Raw genomic sequence first — 17600 nt, forward strand, 5'->3', positions numbered from 1 at the left:
GAAGGCCTCAGCCTCTGTGCCCTTATGGACATTTCTGCTGGTGAAAATGGCCCTGGAGAGAAGGCTGAAGCCTTTCTTTCCCTCTGTCAGAGTTTACAGCCACTCAGAGCAATGGAGAGGTTTCTAAAGCCTGGTCCAACAACAGTAGGGTTGCCAGCCTCCTTGTACTAGCTGAGATCTCCTGCTATTACAACTGATCTCCAGCAGACAGAGATCAGCTCACCTGGAGAAAATGGGCCGCTTTGGCAGTTGGACTCCATGGCACTGAAGTCCCTCCTCTCCCCAAACCCCGCCCTTTGCCGGTGGCAAAGAGGGACCTGGCAACCCTAGTGTGTGACTGAGGTTTGGCCAACTGTAACTAGGGTTGCCAACTCCAGGTTAGGAAATCCCTGGATATTAGGGGGTGGAGCCTGGGGAGGGTGGGGTTTGGAGATGAGAGGGACCTCAGCGCGGTATATTGCCATAGAGTCTACCCTCCAAAGCAGCCATGTTCCCCAGGGAAACAGATCTCTATCGTCTGGAGATCAATTATAATTCTAGGAGATCTCTAAGCCCCTCCTGGAGGTTGGCGACCCTACCTGTAACCCTACTTGTATCACACATATAGTGCATTTTGCCCCTTAGAGCTATGACTCTGAAGAGAGAGAATTCTTATAATTCACTATTTATTTTTAAACCTCATCCCTCCCCAAAGCAATAAGCCAGGGACAAAAGAAATATGGCAGCTCACTTTAAGGCCACCTAGTCAATCTGCAGCAGTGCAATGTCTAACTCACAGCTGATGCTCTTAACCAATTTGCCCACACCATCTGACAGCCAGGGCAAACTGGGTGGGAGCTGCCCTCTGGATAGGGTTGCCAACCTCCAGGTAGTAGCTGGAGATCTCCTGCTATTCCAACTGATCTCCAGGTGACAGAGATCAGTTGACCTGGAGAAAATGGCCACTTTGGCAATTGGAAACTATGGCGTTGAAGCCCCTCCCCAAAAACCTCCCGCCGGTGGTGGAGAGGGACCTGGCAACCCTACCTCTGGAGCCTCTGACCTCTGTGGGAAAGGCAAGACCTGAGGCCCAGAAGAAGTGGGGGGGGGGGGGTTAAGCACCGCCTGTATTTAGCCACTTCATTTAGTAAATGCATTAAATTAAACTGCAGATGTTTCTGCCTGTCAGCCCAAGCAACGGAGCTTCCGCGAGCGCCTTCCTGATGGAAACATTTTATGTACTCTAAATAAACAAACACCATCTTGTTAATTAGTTAATGAATTTTTTTTAAATGCTCCATTAGCCTCTTTATATCCCAAGCTACTTTAGTTCCTATTTTTAATAAATAGAGACCCTGTCTTACCATGCGGAATGTTTGAACATGCATCTAATGAAGGACTAATTATCACCACTACCCTAGAGTTTAATATGATTAGATGTTGCCTGCAGTATTTCTGGCTCTGACAATGGGAATACCAGGAGCCCTCTAAAAGGGGGGGGGGAATCCTGACAATGGCTGGAGAATACCCATTTCGAGATTCAAACACAATATTGTCCCCAAGGTCAACTAGGCTCCCTGATTGGATAATTAGAGCAATTGGCACACACTGCTGGGTCACTTCCTATATCACCATGGAATGAATGAAGTGCCTCTATCTATACTATAAAGTTCAGATGGACTTATTTATGGGGAAGGGCTGTGGCTCGGTGGTAGAACTTTGCATGCAGAGGGTCGTAGGTTCAATCCCCGGCATCCCAAGGATCAGGTAGGTGGTGATGTGAAAGATTTGTGCTTGAGCCCTTGGAGAGCCACTGCCAGTCTGTATATAATACTGACTTTGATGGACCAGAGATCTGATTCAGTATTGGGTAGGTTCTTGGGTTTAATCATGATTGGCCATTTCTACATGGGAGGTTTTGCCTTGGATTTGCCGCTTTCTAAATGCACATTTCCCCCATCCGAATTCTCAAAACTGAAACATAAGCCCCTGTGCAGCCTCTATGGCACTGACTTCCCTCCCCTCCCCAAACCCTGCCCTTCTCTGGCTCTGCTCCAAAAACCTCCCGCCGGGGTTGAAGAGGGACCTGGCCACCCTAAACCCTAGAGACAGCTCATGCGTGAAACTACCAATATTATATTTCTCTCTTGTCACCCAAAGGGCAGCAGTGGGAAGCGTGGGTTGCCGGCAGGAGGTAGAACTCTATGGGAGCTTTCACACATCCTGAATAATCCACTTTCAATGCACTTTAACACTTGTTTGCAAGTCGATTTTGCCATTTCACACAGTAAAATCCAGCTGCAAAGTGCATTGAAAGTGGATTGAAAGTGCATTATTCAGGGTGTGTAAAAGTGACCTATGTAATGAGTAGGGTTGCCAGGTCCCCCTTCGCCACCAGCGGGAGGTTTTTGGGGTGGAGCCTGAGAAGGGAGGGGTTTGGGAAGGGGAGGGACTTCAATGCCATAGAGTCTAGTTGCCAAAGCAGCCATTTTCTCCAGGTAGGGTTCCCAGGTCCCTCTTCCCCACTGGCAGGAGGTTTTGGGGGCGGAGCCTGAGACGGGGAGGGTTTGAGGAGGGGAAGGACTTCAATGCCATAGAGTCCACTTGCCAAAGCGACCATTTTCTCCAGCTAAACTGATCTCTCGGCTGGACATCAGTGGTAATAGCAGGAGGTCTCCAGCTGGTACCTGGAGGTTGGCAACCCTAGTAATGAGGACCCCAGCCTTCCAAATCAGTTGGAAGAAGCAGCCAGGTAAGAAAGATAGCTTCTGTCCCAGAACCCTCCCATGACTGGAAGCAGAAATAGCCAGTAGCTACTAGGATATCATTCTACTTGGGAAGAACTGAAAGTTGTCTCCCCCCTCCCTTGACTTGGGGGAAACTCCTGGCAAGCTTTAAGACGCCTGGGGCTAAAGTGGTGCCAGCGTGTATGATGGAAACACAAGTGCATGACTGTGTTTGTTTATGCCATTAAAGTTCGCCCGAGCCATCAAACGAACCAAAAGGGAGTATCTGCACACAAGCTGAGAAAACAAGGTTATGAATTGATGTAAACTTCCACCTACAGACCCGTGCTTGATCCCAGCTCTGTGGCTGTTCGAGATTTTCCTCCTTTCTCCCAGAAAGGGAAACTTTTCAAACACCCTCCACAGAAGTTCCTTTAAAATGTTAGCGACGACCAAGTTTGCTGATGCTAGGTTTCGAGTTTGCAAAGGCAGTCATAGTCAGAGGTTTCAGTTTTGTGACAGAATCCTATTATACTAGGTGCGGTGGAACACAGGCAGGACGGTGCTGCTGCAGTCGCCTTGTTTGTGGGCTTCCTAGAGGCACCGGGTTGGCCACTGGGTGAACAGACTGCTGGACTTGATGGGCCTTGGCAGGGCCGGATTGAGGTTTGATGAGGCCCTAAGCTATTGAAGGTAGTGGGGCCCTTTATATGTCCAGCTGTCCTTTGTCAACAACAAATTGTCGCTGTTTTTTGTGTTGAATATATGCTATATGGTAATTTATGGACCTAATAGGTATCTAAAGCCATTTGCACATAACAAAATATGTATTTTATCAAAGTAATTATTGAACTGAAATACAATTAAGAACAAAACACTGTTGCTGTATGTAGGTTTTATTTTATTTGTTTTTTATCTTATATTTTGGAAATGTACTTCCAGTTTTTTTTCCTTTAAATTTTTTGGGGGCCCCCAAGAGAGTGGGGCTCTAAGCTATAGCTTGTTTAGCTTATACGTGAATCCGGCACTGGGCCTTGGTCTGATCCAGCAGGGCTTTTCTTATGTTCTTATGTTCTTAATCCTTGAAAGCTGCATTGACATACCGAACAGAGGGTTTTTTGAGGCTTTAAATGCATCCTAGGGTTGCCAACCTCCAGGTGGCGGCTGGAGATCTCCTGCTATTACAACTGATCTCCAGCCAATAGAGATCAGTTCCCTGGAGGAAATGGCCGCTTTGGCCATTGGACTCTATGGCATCAAAGTCCCTCCCCTCCACAAACCCCGCCCTCCTCAGGCTCCGTCCCAAAAGCCTCCCGCCGGTTGTGAAGAGGAACCTGGCAACCCTAATGTATCCATATATGCTGGTAGTCTCAAATCCGTGTGTGATCAGAGAGAACTCTTAATATGCTATGAGAAATGAGATCACTGAAAACCTTTGTGAGTCCAAATGATGCTCCACCCCCACCTTCAACCCACTAAACACAAGCCTGCTGTATCTCTTAAAGATAGGGCTACCAATTCTGGGTTGGGAAGTTCCTGGAAATTTGGGGGTAGATCCTAGGGTTGCCAACCTCCAGGTGGTGGCTGGAAATCTCCTGGGATTGCAACTGATCTCCAGGCAGCAGAGATCGGTTCCCCTGGAGAAAATGGCCACTTTGGAAGGTGGACTCTATCCCATCAAAGTCTCTCCCCTCCCCAAACCCCACCTTCCTCAGGCTCCCCCCCCCCCAAATCTCCAGGTATTTCCCAAACCAGAGATGGAAGCCCTAGTAGATCCCTTGGAGGTCAGGGTATAAAGTCATAGTGTCCACCCTCCACCCTCCAGAGCAGCCATTTTCTTCAGGGCAACTGCTCCCTTTCATCTGGAGATACGTTGTAATACCAGCAAGTGAGGTGTAGTGGGTAAGAGTGGCAGACTCTAATCTGGAGAACCAGGTTGGTTTCCCCACTCTTACACATGAAGCCTGCTGGGTGACCTTGGGCTAGTCACAGTTTTCTCCGAACTCTCTCAGCCCCACCTACCTCACAGAGTATCTGTTGTGGGGAGGGGAAGGGAAGCTGATTGTAATCCGGTTTGATTCTGCCTTAAGTGGTAGCGAAAGTCAGCGTATAAAAACCAACTTGTCTTCTTCTCCTTCTCCTTCTTAACCAGATTTGATTCCCTATTCCTCCACATGAGTGGTGGACTCTAATCTGGAGAACCAGGTTCGATTCCCCACTCCTCCACATGAAGCCTGCTGGGTGGGCACCAAGAAAGGTGCCAATGAATGCCATGGCACCCACAGGTACCACATTGGGAACCCCTGCTCCAAAACATTATGGTGGGTAGGACTGGTTCAAGGTATTTTGTCACCCCTTTCTGGGCCATAGGGTTGCAAATTCCAGGTGGGGCCTGGAGAGCTGCTGGAATTACAATCATTCTGCAGATGACTGAGGTGAGTTCCCCTGAAGGAAATGGCTCTTTATGGATGTTATGATATACGCCAATGTGGGGCCTCCAGTCTCGAAATCCTCCCCTCCTCAGGCTCCACCTGTTAAATCACCAGGAACTTCTGAACCCAGAATTGTGCGTGTGTGTGTGTGAAGTGCTGTCAAGTCGCTTCCAACTCATGGCGACCCCATGAATGTCCTCCAAAACATCCTATCTTTAACAGCCTTGCTCAGATCTTGCAAATTGAGGGCTGTGGCTTCCTTTATGTAGTCAATCCATCTATTGTGGGGTCTTCCTCTTTTTTTGCTGCCCTCAACTTTTCCTAGCATGATTGTCTTTTCCAGCGACTCTTGTCTGCTCATAACGTGACCAAAGTACAACAGCCTCAGTTGAGTTATTTTAGCTTCTAGGGTCAGTTCAGGCTTGATTTGATCTAGAACCCACTCGTTGGTTTTTTGGGGGGGGGCAGTCCAGGGTATCCGTAATACTCTCCTCCAACACCACATTTCAAAGGAATCTACTTTCTTCCTATCAGAATTTCTAGTCCTATATCTCTGGCTGGGATCAAGCCAGCTTGGCTGGAAAACCAGCACTGGGTTCATAAGCAAGTTTTGCATTTGGGGATGGGGGGAACAGTTAAGCTTTTTTCACACTTTGTCGTCTTGTCAAAACATGCATCTGGGTACCCCCGTGATAAGAGAATCCTCTAAAATGACCTTCTGTTGTGTTTAAAGGGGGGGGGCACGCCCATAATATCCTTTTCCTAGATTGAACAGCCATCCATCAACCACTTCACACTTTAAAAAGGGGAGATGAAATTTAATTTTTCCTTGACACTATAAAGAGAAAACTTGCCACATCTCTCACGCAATTGACCGATCTATTTGACAGCAGATAACGTGGTATCCTCTTCTCAGAAAGCGTCTTTAGCGGTTTTATCCAGGGAGTGATAAATTTATTTCATGCAATATTATTTTCTGGACATGCTAAAATAATGTGGGCCAGGGAATCTGTTTGATCCGGACAAAATGGGCATTTTTGTTCTTCTGCAATAATTTTATTGTATCGCCCTTGTGTCTCGGCTCAGTCTTGCCCATATTATGCATGGATTTTTTTTCTCAAAGCCACGGGTGGGGGAGGCATTTTCAGTAGGGAAAATGGCAATGTCAAAGAATTAACTCCCCCTTTCCCCCATGGCCCCAATCCATCTGGGCCCAGTTTTTTCAGCTAGAATACTCATTGAAGGATCCAAACACAGATTCCCAAAGTGGTGCTTCCCCCAGCCTTTACAGCCACTGCATTTTTTCCCAGTAACCTCTTAAAAGTTAAATGTGCTTTATTTTAATTCATAAAGGAGCCCATCTCAGGTAGGAGATTCTCAGAACATGCAGAGATACATACTCCAGTAATTTAAGGAAGGTTGGGGAGGGGGGATTTCTTTGAAGCTTTGTTTTGCTGATGTTTAAGAAACTAAAAAAAAAAAAATCGAGACATCCAGCCTTTTATGCCTAAATGAACAAACTGTTAGCAGCAATAGAAACAGCCTCACTTAGAAACAGTTACAGATTTGACCTCCTAGAATTAGGGAATGAAAGAAAGGGGGGGGGGAACCACTTGTAGAACAAAATATAAACTTCTTACATCTTACTAGCTCTAGGAAAATATGAAAATGCCCTAGCTGGAGAAACTGGCAAGGAGCATTTTGAAGAGAAACACAAAACATACTTTGAAGAAACTTTAGACATGTATAAAATTACTTTGAAAGAGAGAGAGAGAGAGAAAGCAGAGAGAAGAAAAAGGGAGAGGGGGAACCCACGCAAATTAGGCTGGGTTTTAGGCAGAGCCCACTGTTTGCTCTACTTGCCTTTATTTATTAGTTCTTAAGGTATTTAAAACGCTCGCATTAAAACTGTGGAATGATTTGCAAATGAATGCCGTTGCAGTTGTGAAAATATAACTCACAGCTGAATGTGGGTTATTCAGACAAATGGTCGCTTTGTTAGGCGAGGGGAAGTGAAGTTCTGTGTTAATTTATTACAAACTGCAGCATTTCTACCCTGATGTCCAGGCAACAATGTTTTTTATTTCAAGTAATTTATAAGTACTTCCCATAGCACTTAACAGGGATGTCTTTGGCTGCTTCACCATGGAATCAGAGTGGATATGTATTTACTGTGGGAATTTGTTTTTAATAAAACTGTTGTGAGGCGTTTTTATTCCCTCTCTTTGTTACATTAAAAACATTTGCTGCATAAGTAATGGATTTTATTCCTCCCTGAAAGGCAGCAGATTATGTCAAACACTGTATTTTGCTTAGGCAAAATAATGACAGGGTAAGGGATGTCTCCAATTTCTTTCTTTCTTTCTTTCTTTCTTTCTTTCTTTCTTTCTTTCTTTCTTTCTTTCTTTCTTTCTTTCTTCCTTTCTTCCTTCCTTCCTTCCTTCCTTCCTTCCTTCTCCTTATCTCCCATCTCTACTCTCTTCCTTCCCCTTTCCTTTCTTCTTTCCTTTCCCACCTTTCCACTCACCTGATCCTTCACAGGACTGCTTTTTTGGGGACAGAATAGGGTTGCCAGGTCCCTCTTCACTACCGGTGGGAGGTTTTGGGGGCAGAGCCTGATGAGGGGAGGGTTTGGGGAGGGGAGGGACTTCAATGCCAAAGCAGCCATTTTCTCCAGGTGAACTGATCTCTATCGGCTGGAGATCAGTTGTAATAGCAGATCTCCCAGCCACCACCTAGCGGTTGGCAACCCTACCTGTTTGGGGCACAGTGGAATAATTCCAGACATCCCAGAAGTTGATTACCAATGTCAGTCTTTAGTTGGAGAGATCCATATGTGCCTGTAAAAGTGGAATACATGGGATTATACTGTAGGGCTGCCAACCTCCAACTGGGGCCTGGAGATCTTCAGGAATTACAGTTGATCTCCAGATTAGAGAGATCAGTTCCCCTGGAGAAAACGGTTAGCCACTTTGTGTATGAGTTCATAAGGCAGGGTATAACTGTTATAAACTAATAGCTTAATTTTGTATGGATACTCTGAGGCATTGATCGGTGGGTGGGGAATTCATGGTATATGTGCACCGCTATATCTAAAATGGTATTCTCACCATGATTTCTTTTCATTTTCTGAAATGATAACTTGGTTTGAAAAACAGGCACATGTTCCTGGGGAAGAAATTGTTTGATTATTGGCACAATTGTTTCACAGATTGCTAGCTCCTAGGCTTGCAAAAATACAACTCCTAACTATGGTCTCATTTTAAAAGGTCTTGCCCTCCGGATGCTTTCAGTGTTTTCTCAACTTATTTTTGCAGCTGCCGGAAAAACAACACGAATCTGACAAAAATTTCATCTCCTTGGCTGGTGTGGTTTTGCAAGGAGCGTTTTACTCAGTGTCAAACTATGCCATGCAATATTATTGGGAATAATAATAACAACAACAATAATATGAACATCTGTCATTGGTGAGAAACTTATGTGTAAGGAGAAAACTGAAAAAAGGAACTTCACCTCTAGATCATTCACATTACACAATGCCAGTTCCTAGGTTACCCACAGCAGTGTGGGAATTGCTTCCCTGTGGTGTGACCCACACTGCTCTGGGAATGTGTCTGGAAGGATGGTTCTTCCCCATGTATAGGCAATGCCCACTACTGCATAGGTCCTGCCCATGTGGTTCCCTCCTACACACCTGCATGGAGGGCTGAGGACATGAATGAGACTGGAGAGCCAGCGTGGTGTAGTGGTTAAGAGCAGTGGTTTGGAGTGGTTAAGAGCAGTGATTTGGAGCGGTGGACTCTGATCTGGAGAACCGGGTTTGTCTCCCCACTCCTCCACGTGAGCAGCGGAGGCTAATCTGGTGTACAGGATGTGTTTCCCCACTCCTACACACAAAGCCAGCTTGGTGACCTTGGGCTAATCACACTCTCTCAGCCCCAGCTACCTCACAGGGTTGTCTGTTGTGGAGCGGGGAAGGGAAGGGGATTGTAAGCCGGTTTGATTCTTCCTTACGTGGTAGAGAAAGTTTGCACATAAAAACCAACTATTCTTCTTCTTTTCCAACCTCGCTAGTTCTTTTCGAATGTCACAAAACGTCAAAATGAAAATCAAAACAGATCATGATGGTAAGCAGGATAATGGAGCCAGAGCAAATATTTCACACTGCAGCCAGCGCATCCACATCTTCATCAAGACCCATAGGTGATAAAGGTTTTCAAGTGAAAAACCAGAAAACTTCATTCCTCTTGAATTTCTGATGGGGAGAAAGGCTTAACAAGCGGGGCTATCAGTTGTATATATGCAGCACAGAAACAGCATAATATTGTGTGTACATATGGTGAAAAGTACATGGTTTGGTTGGACTGAGTGCAGCTCCCCCAGTCTGCCCATGGGAGATCAAGGGTGAATATGGCAGTGGAAATTGCTGTCAACTGTTAGCTTGTTTCTGGCAACCCCATAGTATTTTCAAGGCAAGAGATGGACAGAAGTGGTTTGCCATTGCCTGCCTCTGCGTGGGGACCCTGGATTTCCTTGGTGGGCTCCCATCCAAGCACTAACCAGGGCCGCCCCTGCTTCAATTCCCGGATCTGATGAGATCGGGCTAGCCTAGGCCAACCAGGTCAGGGCAATGGATAAATACGCTTGGCCAGAAAAGAAGCGGAAGAGCTGTATTTGATAGGCCAGAATGGAGAGAGCTGCTTGTCCAGATTCCTTGACTGTCATCTGAGGCCAAAAACCTTGAGGGATTTAGGCAGGTTAAAGGAGCATGTGGAACACTGAAAACTGCATATCTAGCAAAGCAAGCAAATGATTCTCCTGTGGATGTTCCCAAAATTTCTTAGTCTCCAAATCCCCATTTCAGTTTTGCTTCTCCTTTCGGCTAATCATTCCAATGTTTTTTTTTTTTTTCTAATCATGTCTTTTTCTGTCTCTGTGCCTTGAATTCCTCCCCCCCCCCATAAAATGTGTGCATTTTCAATATGGTGCCTCAATAAATCAAGTTTATAGTATAGTATATGTATAAATGACGTAGGGTATGTGTATAAATATAGTATAAATTGTGTATATGAACCCGTAGAATGTATGTACACAATGCAAATGCAACTCCAAAACCAACAACGGAAAGAACAGGAATGAAACCATTGACAAAAATAGAAACAAAAAGGAAACAAAATAAGGAACATCTGCTCATCCTTAGCTGGTGGTTCCACTGGAGTAAGAGATACCATAGTGGACAAGAAGGTCTTAGAATGCTTGAACACCAATTTTCTAGAGCTTTTTTTGGCAACCAGTTAGACAGCTAAAGCCTAGTGCTGTCTGGGTAGTTCACAAGGCCATTCACTGCCTTCTAGTAACAAAGCACTGAGTTTATGCTCCCAAACGCAGGTAATTTGAAGCTGCTCTAATTTATAATCGTGCCCTCTCCATCTCATAGAAAAGCTCTTCTAGAACACTTTTGTTGAAGGGGCACAGGCATTTATTTGAGCTGATCGCCAGAACCCAAGAACTATTGGCTTTCTAAATGTGACCGAGTGTACCTGACCTTTAAAAAGAAAATCCAAAATTACTTGGATGAGTGTAAAATTATCTGGGCTCCAAATATCTCTGGGAGCATCTTCTCCCATTAATGATTTAAGATGTTCCAATGATGCTGTGCTCATAGTTCTGTCAATGTCAGCATCCATTAGGAGCAAGGCCTTTTTGGGAGCTGCTCCAATATTATGGTCCACTCCCAGCAGACTCATTTTGGCCCAGTCCCTGTCTCCTTTTGGAGATGGCCCGCCAAGTCTTTTAATTGAAACTATAGTTGCCTTGTGGTTGCTCAATCCTGACTGTTCAGGTTTTGTTGGCTTTAAAATTGTAATTGTTTTATTGAACTATATGTTTTATGTTGTAAACAGCCTAATTAGGACAGGGGAGACTTTGATTTAGGTCCACGTGGTGGATTAGTCATAGTTCAAGAGCCAACACGATAGCTTCCTGTGATGTTGCCAGAAGCAAGTTTTTCAGTTACCAGCCATGTTCCACTCATTCAGGACTTTTAAAGCCTTCTGACCTGGCAGAAGGAATTTGGTCCTAAGATGCAGCTAGAAGAGACCCAGTGCACACTCTGAAGGTCACTAGCCACATTAGGGTTACCAGTAGGGTTGCCAGGTCACCCCTATCCTCCGGCGGGAGGCTTCTGGGGCAGAGCTGATGGGATTGCGCACACGCGGCCATGCCAATGCGCATGTGTGTCAGATCACGAGGGGCCTTTTACCACTCACACTGTGAGTGTGAATGGTAAAGGGCCCCTTGTACTATATACTACAGTTTGAGTAGTATAAGGTTATATAGTATATAGCAGATTATTTAGTATAAACTTATGCTACAGTTTGAGGCCCCTCACGATGCGGCGCTTCCAGTTGTAAACTGGAAGTGCTATGCTGCGTTGTGTAGGCACATGTGCACAGGTGCCCACTGACCCTCAGATGGTCGATGGGCAGGGGGTGAATTGGCCAGGGTTTGCCCGCCACCACCGGGCACCTGGCAACCCTAGTTACCAGGTCCCTCTTAGCTATTGGCAGGAAATTTTTGATATGGAGCCTGAGGAGGGCAGGGTTTGGGGAGGGGAGGGACTTCAATGCCATAAAGTCCAATTGCCTAAGTGGCCATTTTCTCTAGGTGAACTGATCTCTATTGGCTGGAGATCAGTGGTAATAGCAGATCTCCTGCCACCACCTGGAGGTTTGGAAATCAAACTAATGGACTAGTGCCCCTAAATGGAATTACAAAAAGGAGTAGGCACTTAAGGCAATTAAGAATGTATTTTATAGAACACATGTTCTGTGAACTATGACTGAACGTCGTGGGATTGCCTGAATCGAAAAAGCTCATGCGAAATAGGACTCTATACCGGAAACATATATTTTTCGGCACCCTTGGACTTTATTGAACCGAATGGTTATCTTGATACTTACCTTATATTCAGTCTTGAAGTTGTAAATGTACTTACTTATCACCATTGTTCTTGTCTATATGTTTTTGTGCTTATATTGTGCTTATATTGTATTGACTTCTTCTGCTAATTCAACAGCAGTTTTGTGCTTTTTTGCCATAAGTGCCTACACCACCTGGAGGTTGGCAACCCCAAGTCACATTGTTTACCACCTTGCCATCTCAGAATCTCTCCATCTACCCAGAAAGTTGTTTAAATTCTATTTTAGGGCAAACCAAGCTTCTTTCAGATCAGCTGCTCTTTGTGAAAACAGGCACACAATAGGAAGTTTGATTTCGGTATCAGAATTGTAACAGACAAAATGACATTACGCTTGACTTTGAGTGAATCAAGTTCTGTGACTACAGAGGAAATGGAATTGTTGTGGGGGTGGGAGAATATATTTGAAGAACAAAAAAAATAGTGGTGGGCAGCATCTCGAGAAAAGAACAAAAGATACCGCAGAGATACTAGATTTATGGATTTGTTGTCTTTAATGAAAATTGTCACTTGAGAACAAAGCCCAAGTGTAATTGTTTTCCTAAAGTCATCCTACTTTTACAAATTAGATTTGCCTCAAACTCTTTCTTGGGCAGAAGGCATATATGGTTTTTTTTCAGTTACTATTTTCACCACAACATTGTGAGGTAAGATAAGCTGAATGATACTGAGCGGACTCGTCCAAGACTTCCAAAGGAACCTTCCTTTGGTGAGGAGAGATGGAACTTAGATCTCTTTCCTGCCTACCAAACTGCAAATCATTCTGTCTTTGACTGGGTCAAAAAAAATGGCGAAGACAGCAAGTGCAACTTACTGTATTTCCTGTTGCACCGTTCACACACAAGTGTGAAAGCACCATCACACTAACATGTTTGACCCTTTCACAAGAATGGTCCCCATGCTACAAATCTCTGGTCATAGTTGCTATCTCATCATTTTACCCATTCAATTGAAAGCATCTACTAGGGTTTGATCCATGAAGGGGCTGAGTCCCCATTACCTATATTTAAGACCCTAACATTTAGCCCGAGAATATGTGAAATGATATCAAACAGAATGGTACCAAATGTATTCATTTATTTTGTTTACACCCTGCCTATCACCCCAAGGGGAACTCGAGAGCAGCGTGGTGTAGTGGTTAAGAGTGGTGGACTCTAATCTGGAGAACCAGATTTGATTCCCAACTCCTCCACATGAGCAGCAGCCTCTTATTTGGGGAACTGGGTTTGTTTCCCCATTCATACACATGAAGCCAGCTGGGTGACCTTGGGCAAGTTACTCTCTCTCAGCCCCACCTACCTCACGGGGTGTCTGTTGTGGGGAGAGGAAGGAAAGGAGATTGTAAGCCGGTTTGATTCTCCTTAAAATGTAGGGGGAAATCGACATATAAAAACCAACTCTTCTTCTTCCTCCTCTTCCTCCTACTCCTCTTCCTCCTCCTCTTCTTCTTCAGAAATCAAGTAGGATTTTTTAAAAAAGAACTCATGACATAGTATGTATGTGATGGAACTACATAGGAGGACAAAGTTGTAAGTTTAATACTGTCCTGTGCCCAACAAAATTATTATTGGACCCTGCTCTTATTTATATTCAAAATTAAATTGCAGAAAAAGAGTAGGAGGAGTATATTTTAAAAGCACTTCATTCATTCTTTGTATAGTAACCAGACATATAGAGGTCTCTCTGCAAATACCAATATATTCTGAAATATGTAGGGTAAATAATTGTTCTCGATTTCCCCTAAACGTGCAACTTCTGTGAAAAATTTACTACATATATGGAATAATCTTAACCTGCCACCAGATTTATTTATTTGAAGGAAAGGGCAGACTTGAGCACTGGAAGTCTCTTAATTAGAGATTATAGCTTCCAGTAGCCAAAGGAAATCCCCCCTCCATATGCGCTCCTGTATTCTATATAATGATTTCAAAACTCTTGAAAGTTTTTTGTCTCTCTCCTACACCTTTTTTTAAAGTCTATATATTTAAACCAGGCTGAATGATCAAGGTCCTGTTAGCATATTGCATTTCCCCCCCAAATCCACTAGTTTAAAATTTAGAGGGGGGGATGCCCATAGGAGCAACAGACATTAGCTATGCTTGGTTTGTTACCCCCTCCCTTATTTTTGCTTGTGGAGATCTGAATGACTTTTTCTCCCCCGTTTCTTTCTTTCAGATTCTCAGCGCGTCTAAAGGGGAGAAACCTACGCGCAGAAAAGAAGGAAGGGATAAAAAAAAAGGAGAGAGAGAAAGAGAGCGAGGGAGAGGAGAGAAAGAAAACCACCCGACCCTCCTTATGCCAAAGGGGTATAAAATATGGAGGCCCAACAATTGTCTGAGCGCAGCGCATTGGAATAACATTGGTTAAATTATGGATAGTTTTGAATAGTGTCTCTCCCCACCCCACCACCCCTCCGCTCTCCTCTCCTGCAGATGGTTGTTCACACAAGAAACCCGGGCCTGCATAATTGTATCACTAATAAGCAGCGAGGCAATTAGTTGCGTGTGTGTGCTATAATCATTCCAACAGAAGAGACAAAAAGGGGAGGGGGGCACCCAAAAATGTCTTTTTTCTCAATTCGTCAACTGACAGCCATAATTAGATATATATAATTGAAAATTCCGCAGTAGGGGGGCCGCTTATACAAATGAATTTTTCCTAGGGTTTTTTTCCCCTTCCTTTTTTTTTGCTTCTCTTATGAATCCCCCCCTTTCCATTTTCCTCAAACATTTTAGAAAAATGTGCCCTTCTGATGTAACCTGGGTAGGAGGAATGGCCGGCCGCTCTCTTTGAGCCACGCCGGAATAATTTTTCCAGGATGGAACAGGGAGCCTTTGAAGTAGATTTTTTTTTTTTTTACGAGATGATCTTTAGTCGATGGCTAAAAAACACCCCCACCTGCCCTCCTCCACCCCCCGTTGCCATTTTTTAAATGATCTGCATATCACTTTTCCAAACACGAAAATGTAAAACTCAATTCAACTTCTTTCCCACTGCCCGCCTTTCGCTGTCCGTCATTGACATGGGAAGAACTTGAAGTTTTTTGGGGAGGGGGTTGTGTGTGTGTGTGTGGGGAAGACTTGTGAGTTCTAATAGGGGATGACATCACCAAGTATTATGGGAAGTTGAGGGATTTCTTTGGAGCAAAGCCTGATTATCAAAAGGCTATAATTAAATTTGGGGTTTTTTTTAAAAAAAAATGCTGAAGTGCTTATGACTTTGTGGAAACTCCGCACAGAACGGCTTTTCACTGAATTAATCAGCCCGCAAGATTTCATTATAACGGAGCGTCTCTTTTTCAACTGTAAGGCCACAATCAGGCCCCTCTCTCTGTCTGTCTTCTCCTAAAATTTAATTGGACAAACCTTATTTGATTTTTTTTTTCCCTGAGAGGGCTCGGCTAGATGGGAGCTTGTTAATTAAATTCTTTAAATGCCCCCAGCTGCGCAATACATCCCCCCCCCTCTGCACAACTGCATATTTATTTTTAACATTTACTCCTTTTTTCAATTGCCAGCTATTTTTGCAAATCAAACCAGAAACAAAAAAACCTCGAAGAAGCTCGCGTAGAATGCCAATGTGTTAGTTAAAAAAAACAACAACATGGGATATTTGAGGGGTGCCACTGGAGACGTAGACTGAGTAAAGTTTCTGGTGTTCGTCAGGAAAATGCTTTCTGAAATGATTTGCTAATAGGTCTGAAAAGGTGAGAAACCCATATTTTCATGTTCGGATTCATTTTTCCCTCAGCAATTTTTCAGGCTGCAAGCCTACGCTCTGTGCAAGAAAAGAGGGAGCTGAATATGGTTACCAACCTCCAGGTACTAGCTGGAGATCTCCTGCTATTACAACTGATCTCCAGCCGATAGAGATCAATTCACCTGGAGAAAATGGCCGCTTTGGCAATTGGACTCTATGGCATTGAAATCCCGCCTAGGCTTACCAGGTCTCGCAGATCCATCGGCAGGAGTTTTTCTTTGGCGTGAGATGCGCGCACGCGCCTGGTGCAACACGCCCACACGCTTGGCATGATGTGCATGCACGTGTGGCGCAACGCGCTTACGTCACTTCCGGTTTTACCCAGAAGCGATGTGGATGCTCTATCATTCTCTGCCGAAACTCCATGGTTTCCATAGAGTTTTGGCGGAGGGTGCTAGAGCGTCCGCATCACTTCGGGGTAAAACCAAAAGGGACATGGACGCGTTGTGTGGGCACGCGTGCATGCGTTACACTTCAGCCCTCAGGTGGTAGGCGGGCAACCCAGTGGATTGGTGGGATTTTACCTGCCACAACCAGGCACTTGGCAACCCTAGTCCTGCCCCTCCTCAAACCCCACCCTTCTCAGGCTCCGTCCCAAAAATATCCAGGTATTTCCAAACCCGGAGCTGGCAAGTGGCAACCCTATCCATAGCCAATGTCATGGTACTGAGCTCAGTTTCTGTCCCAGTGGAGCTCTTGGAAACTTGCTGCACGTCTTTCTACCTCTGTTTCCCTCTGGGATTTCTTTGCTTCCTCTACTCACAACTGAATGCTGAAACAGCATCATTGCTTCACAGAGAGCTGTGTCCCAAAAACCTCCCGCTGGTGGCGAAGAGGGACCTGGTAACCCTAGAGCTGAATGTGCTTTCCCATAAAGCCAGTGTACAGTGCAGTCCTAAGAAGAGTTACAACCTTCTAACTCCATGGGACTCAGTGAACCCAGAAAGGTTTAACTCTGCTTAGGGCTGCACTCCTCTCCTATCATGGCACCCCTGCATGTTGGTGTAATGCTCTGATACCAATCACACGGCCCCTTTCAGGGCCACCTCATAAAACAGAAGTCCCTCATAGGGTTTCCAGACCCCTGGCGGGGGGCATGGACTCCCCTCCCCCAGAGGCCCTGCTGGTGCTGAACAACTGGCAGCAAACGGAGGCCTAGGCCGGTGTTGGTGGCAACACAATGATGTCACTTCCGGCCCACACGAGAAGTGACATCATCACATCATCACCAGTGACATAGGGATGCTCTAGTATTTGGGCAAAAACTCTATAGTTACAATGACTTCTACCATAGTGTTTTTGCCTAAATACCAGAGCATTCCTGCATTGGCAGCGACACTTCTGGTGTGCGCCGGAAGTGACGTTAGGGTTGCCAACCTCCAGGTACTAGCTGGAGATCTCCTGCTATTACAACTGAACTCCAGCCAATAGAGATCGGTTCACCTGGAGAAAATGGCCACTTTGGCAATTGGACTCCAAGGCATTGAAATCCCTCCCCTCCTCAAATCCCGTCCTCCTCAGGCTCCACCCCCAAAACCTCCCGCTGGAAGTAAAGAGGGACCTGGCAACTCTAAGTGATGTTGCTGGCAAAGGTGTGACACTGGCAAAGGTGTGTCGCTGGCAAAGCTGGCCTAGGCCTCTGTGTGTGGCCACTAAGCCCTGTCCCATCCCATGCCAGTTGTCAGGGGTACCTGGCAACCCTAGGACTCTTTCACCTGAAGATAG

Source organism: Euleptes europaea, chromosome 17 (genome assembly GCF_029931775.1).
Source record: "Euleptes europaea isolate rEulEur1 chromosome 17, rEulEur1.hap1, whole genome shotgun sequence".
In the NCBI taxonomy this organism is placed as follows: domain Eukaryota; kingdom Metazoa; phylum Chordata; class Lepidosauria; order Squamata; family Sphaerodactylidae; genus Euleptes; species Euleptes europaea.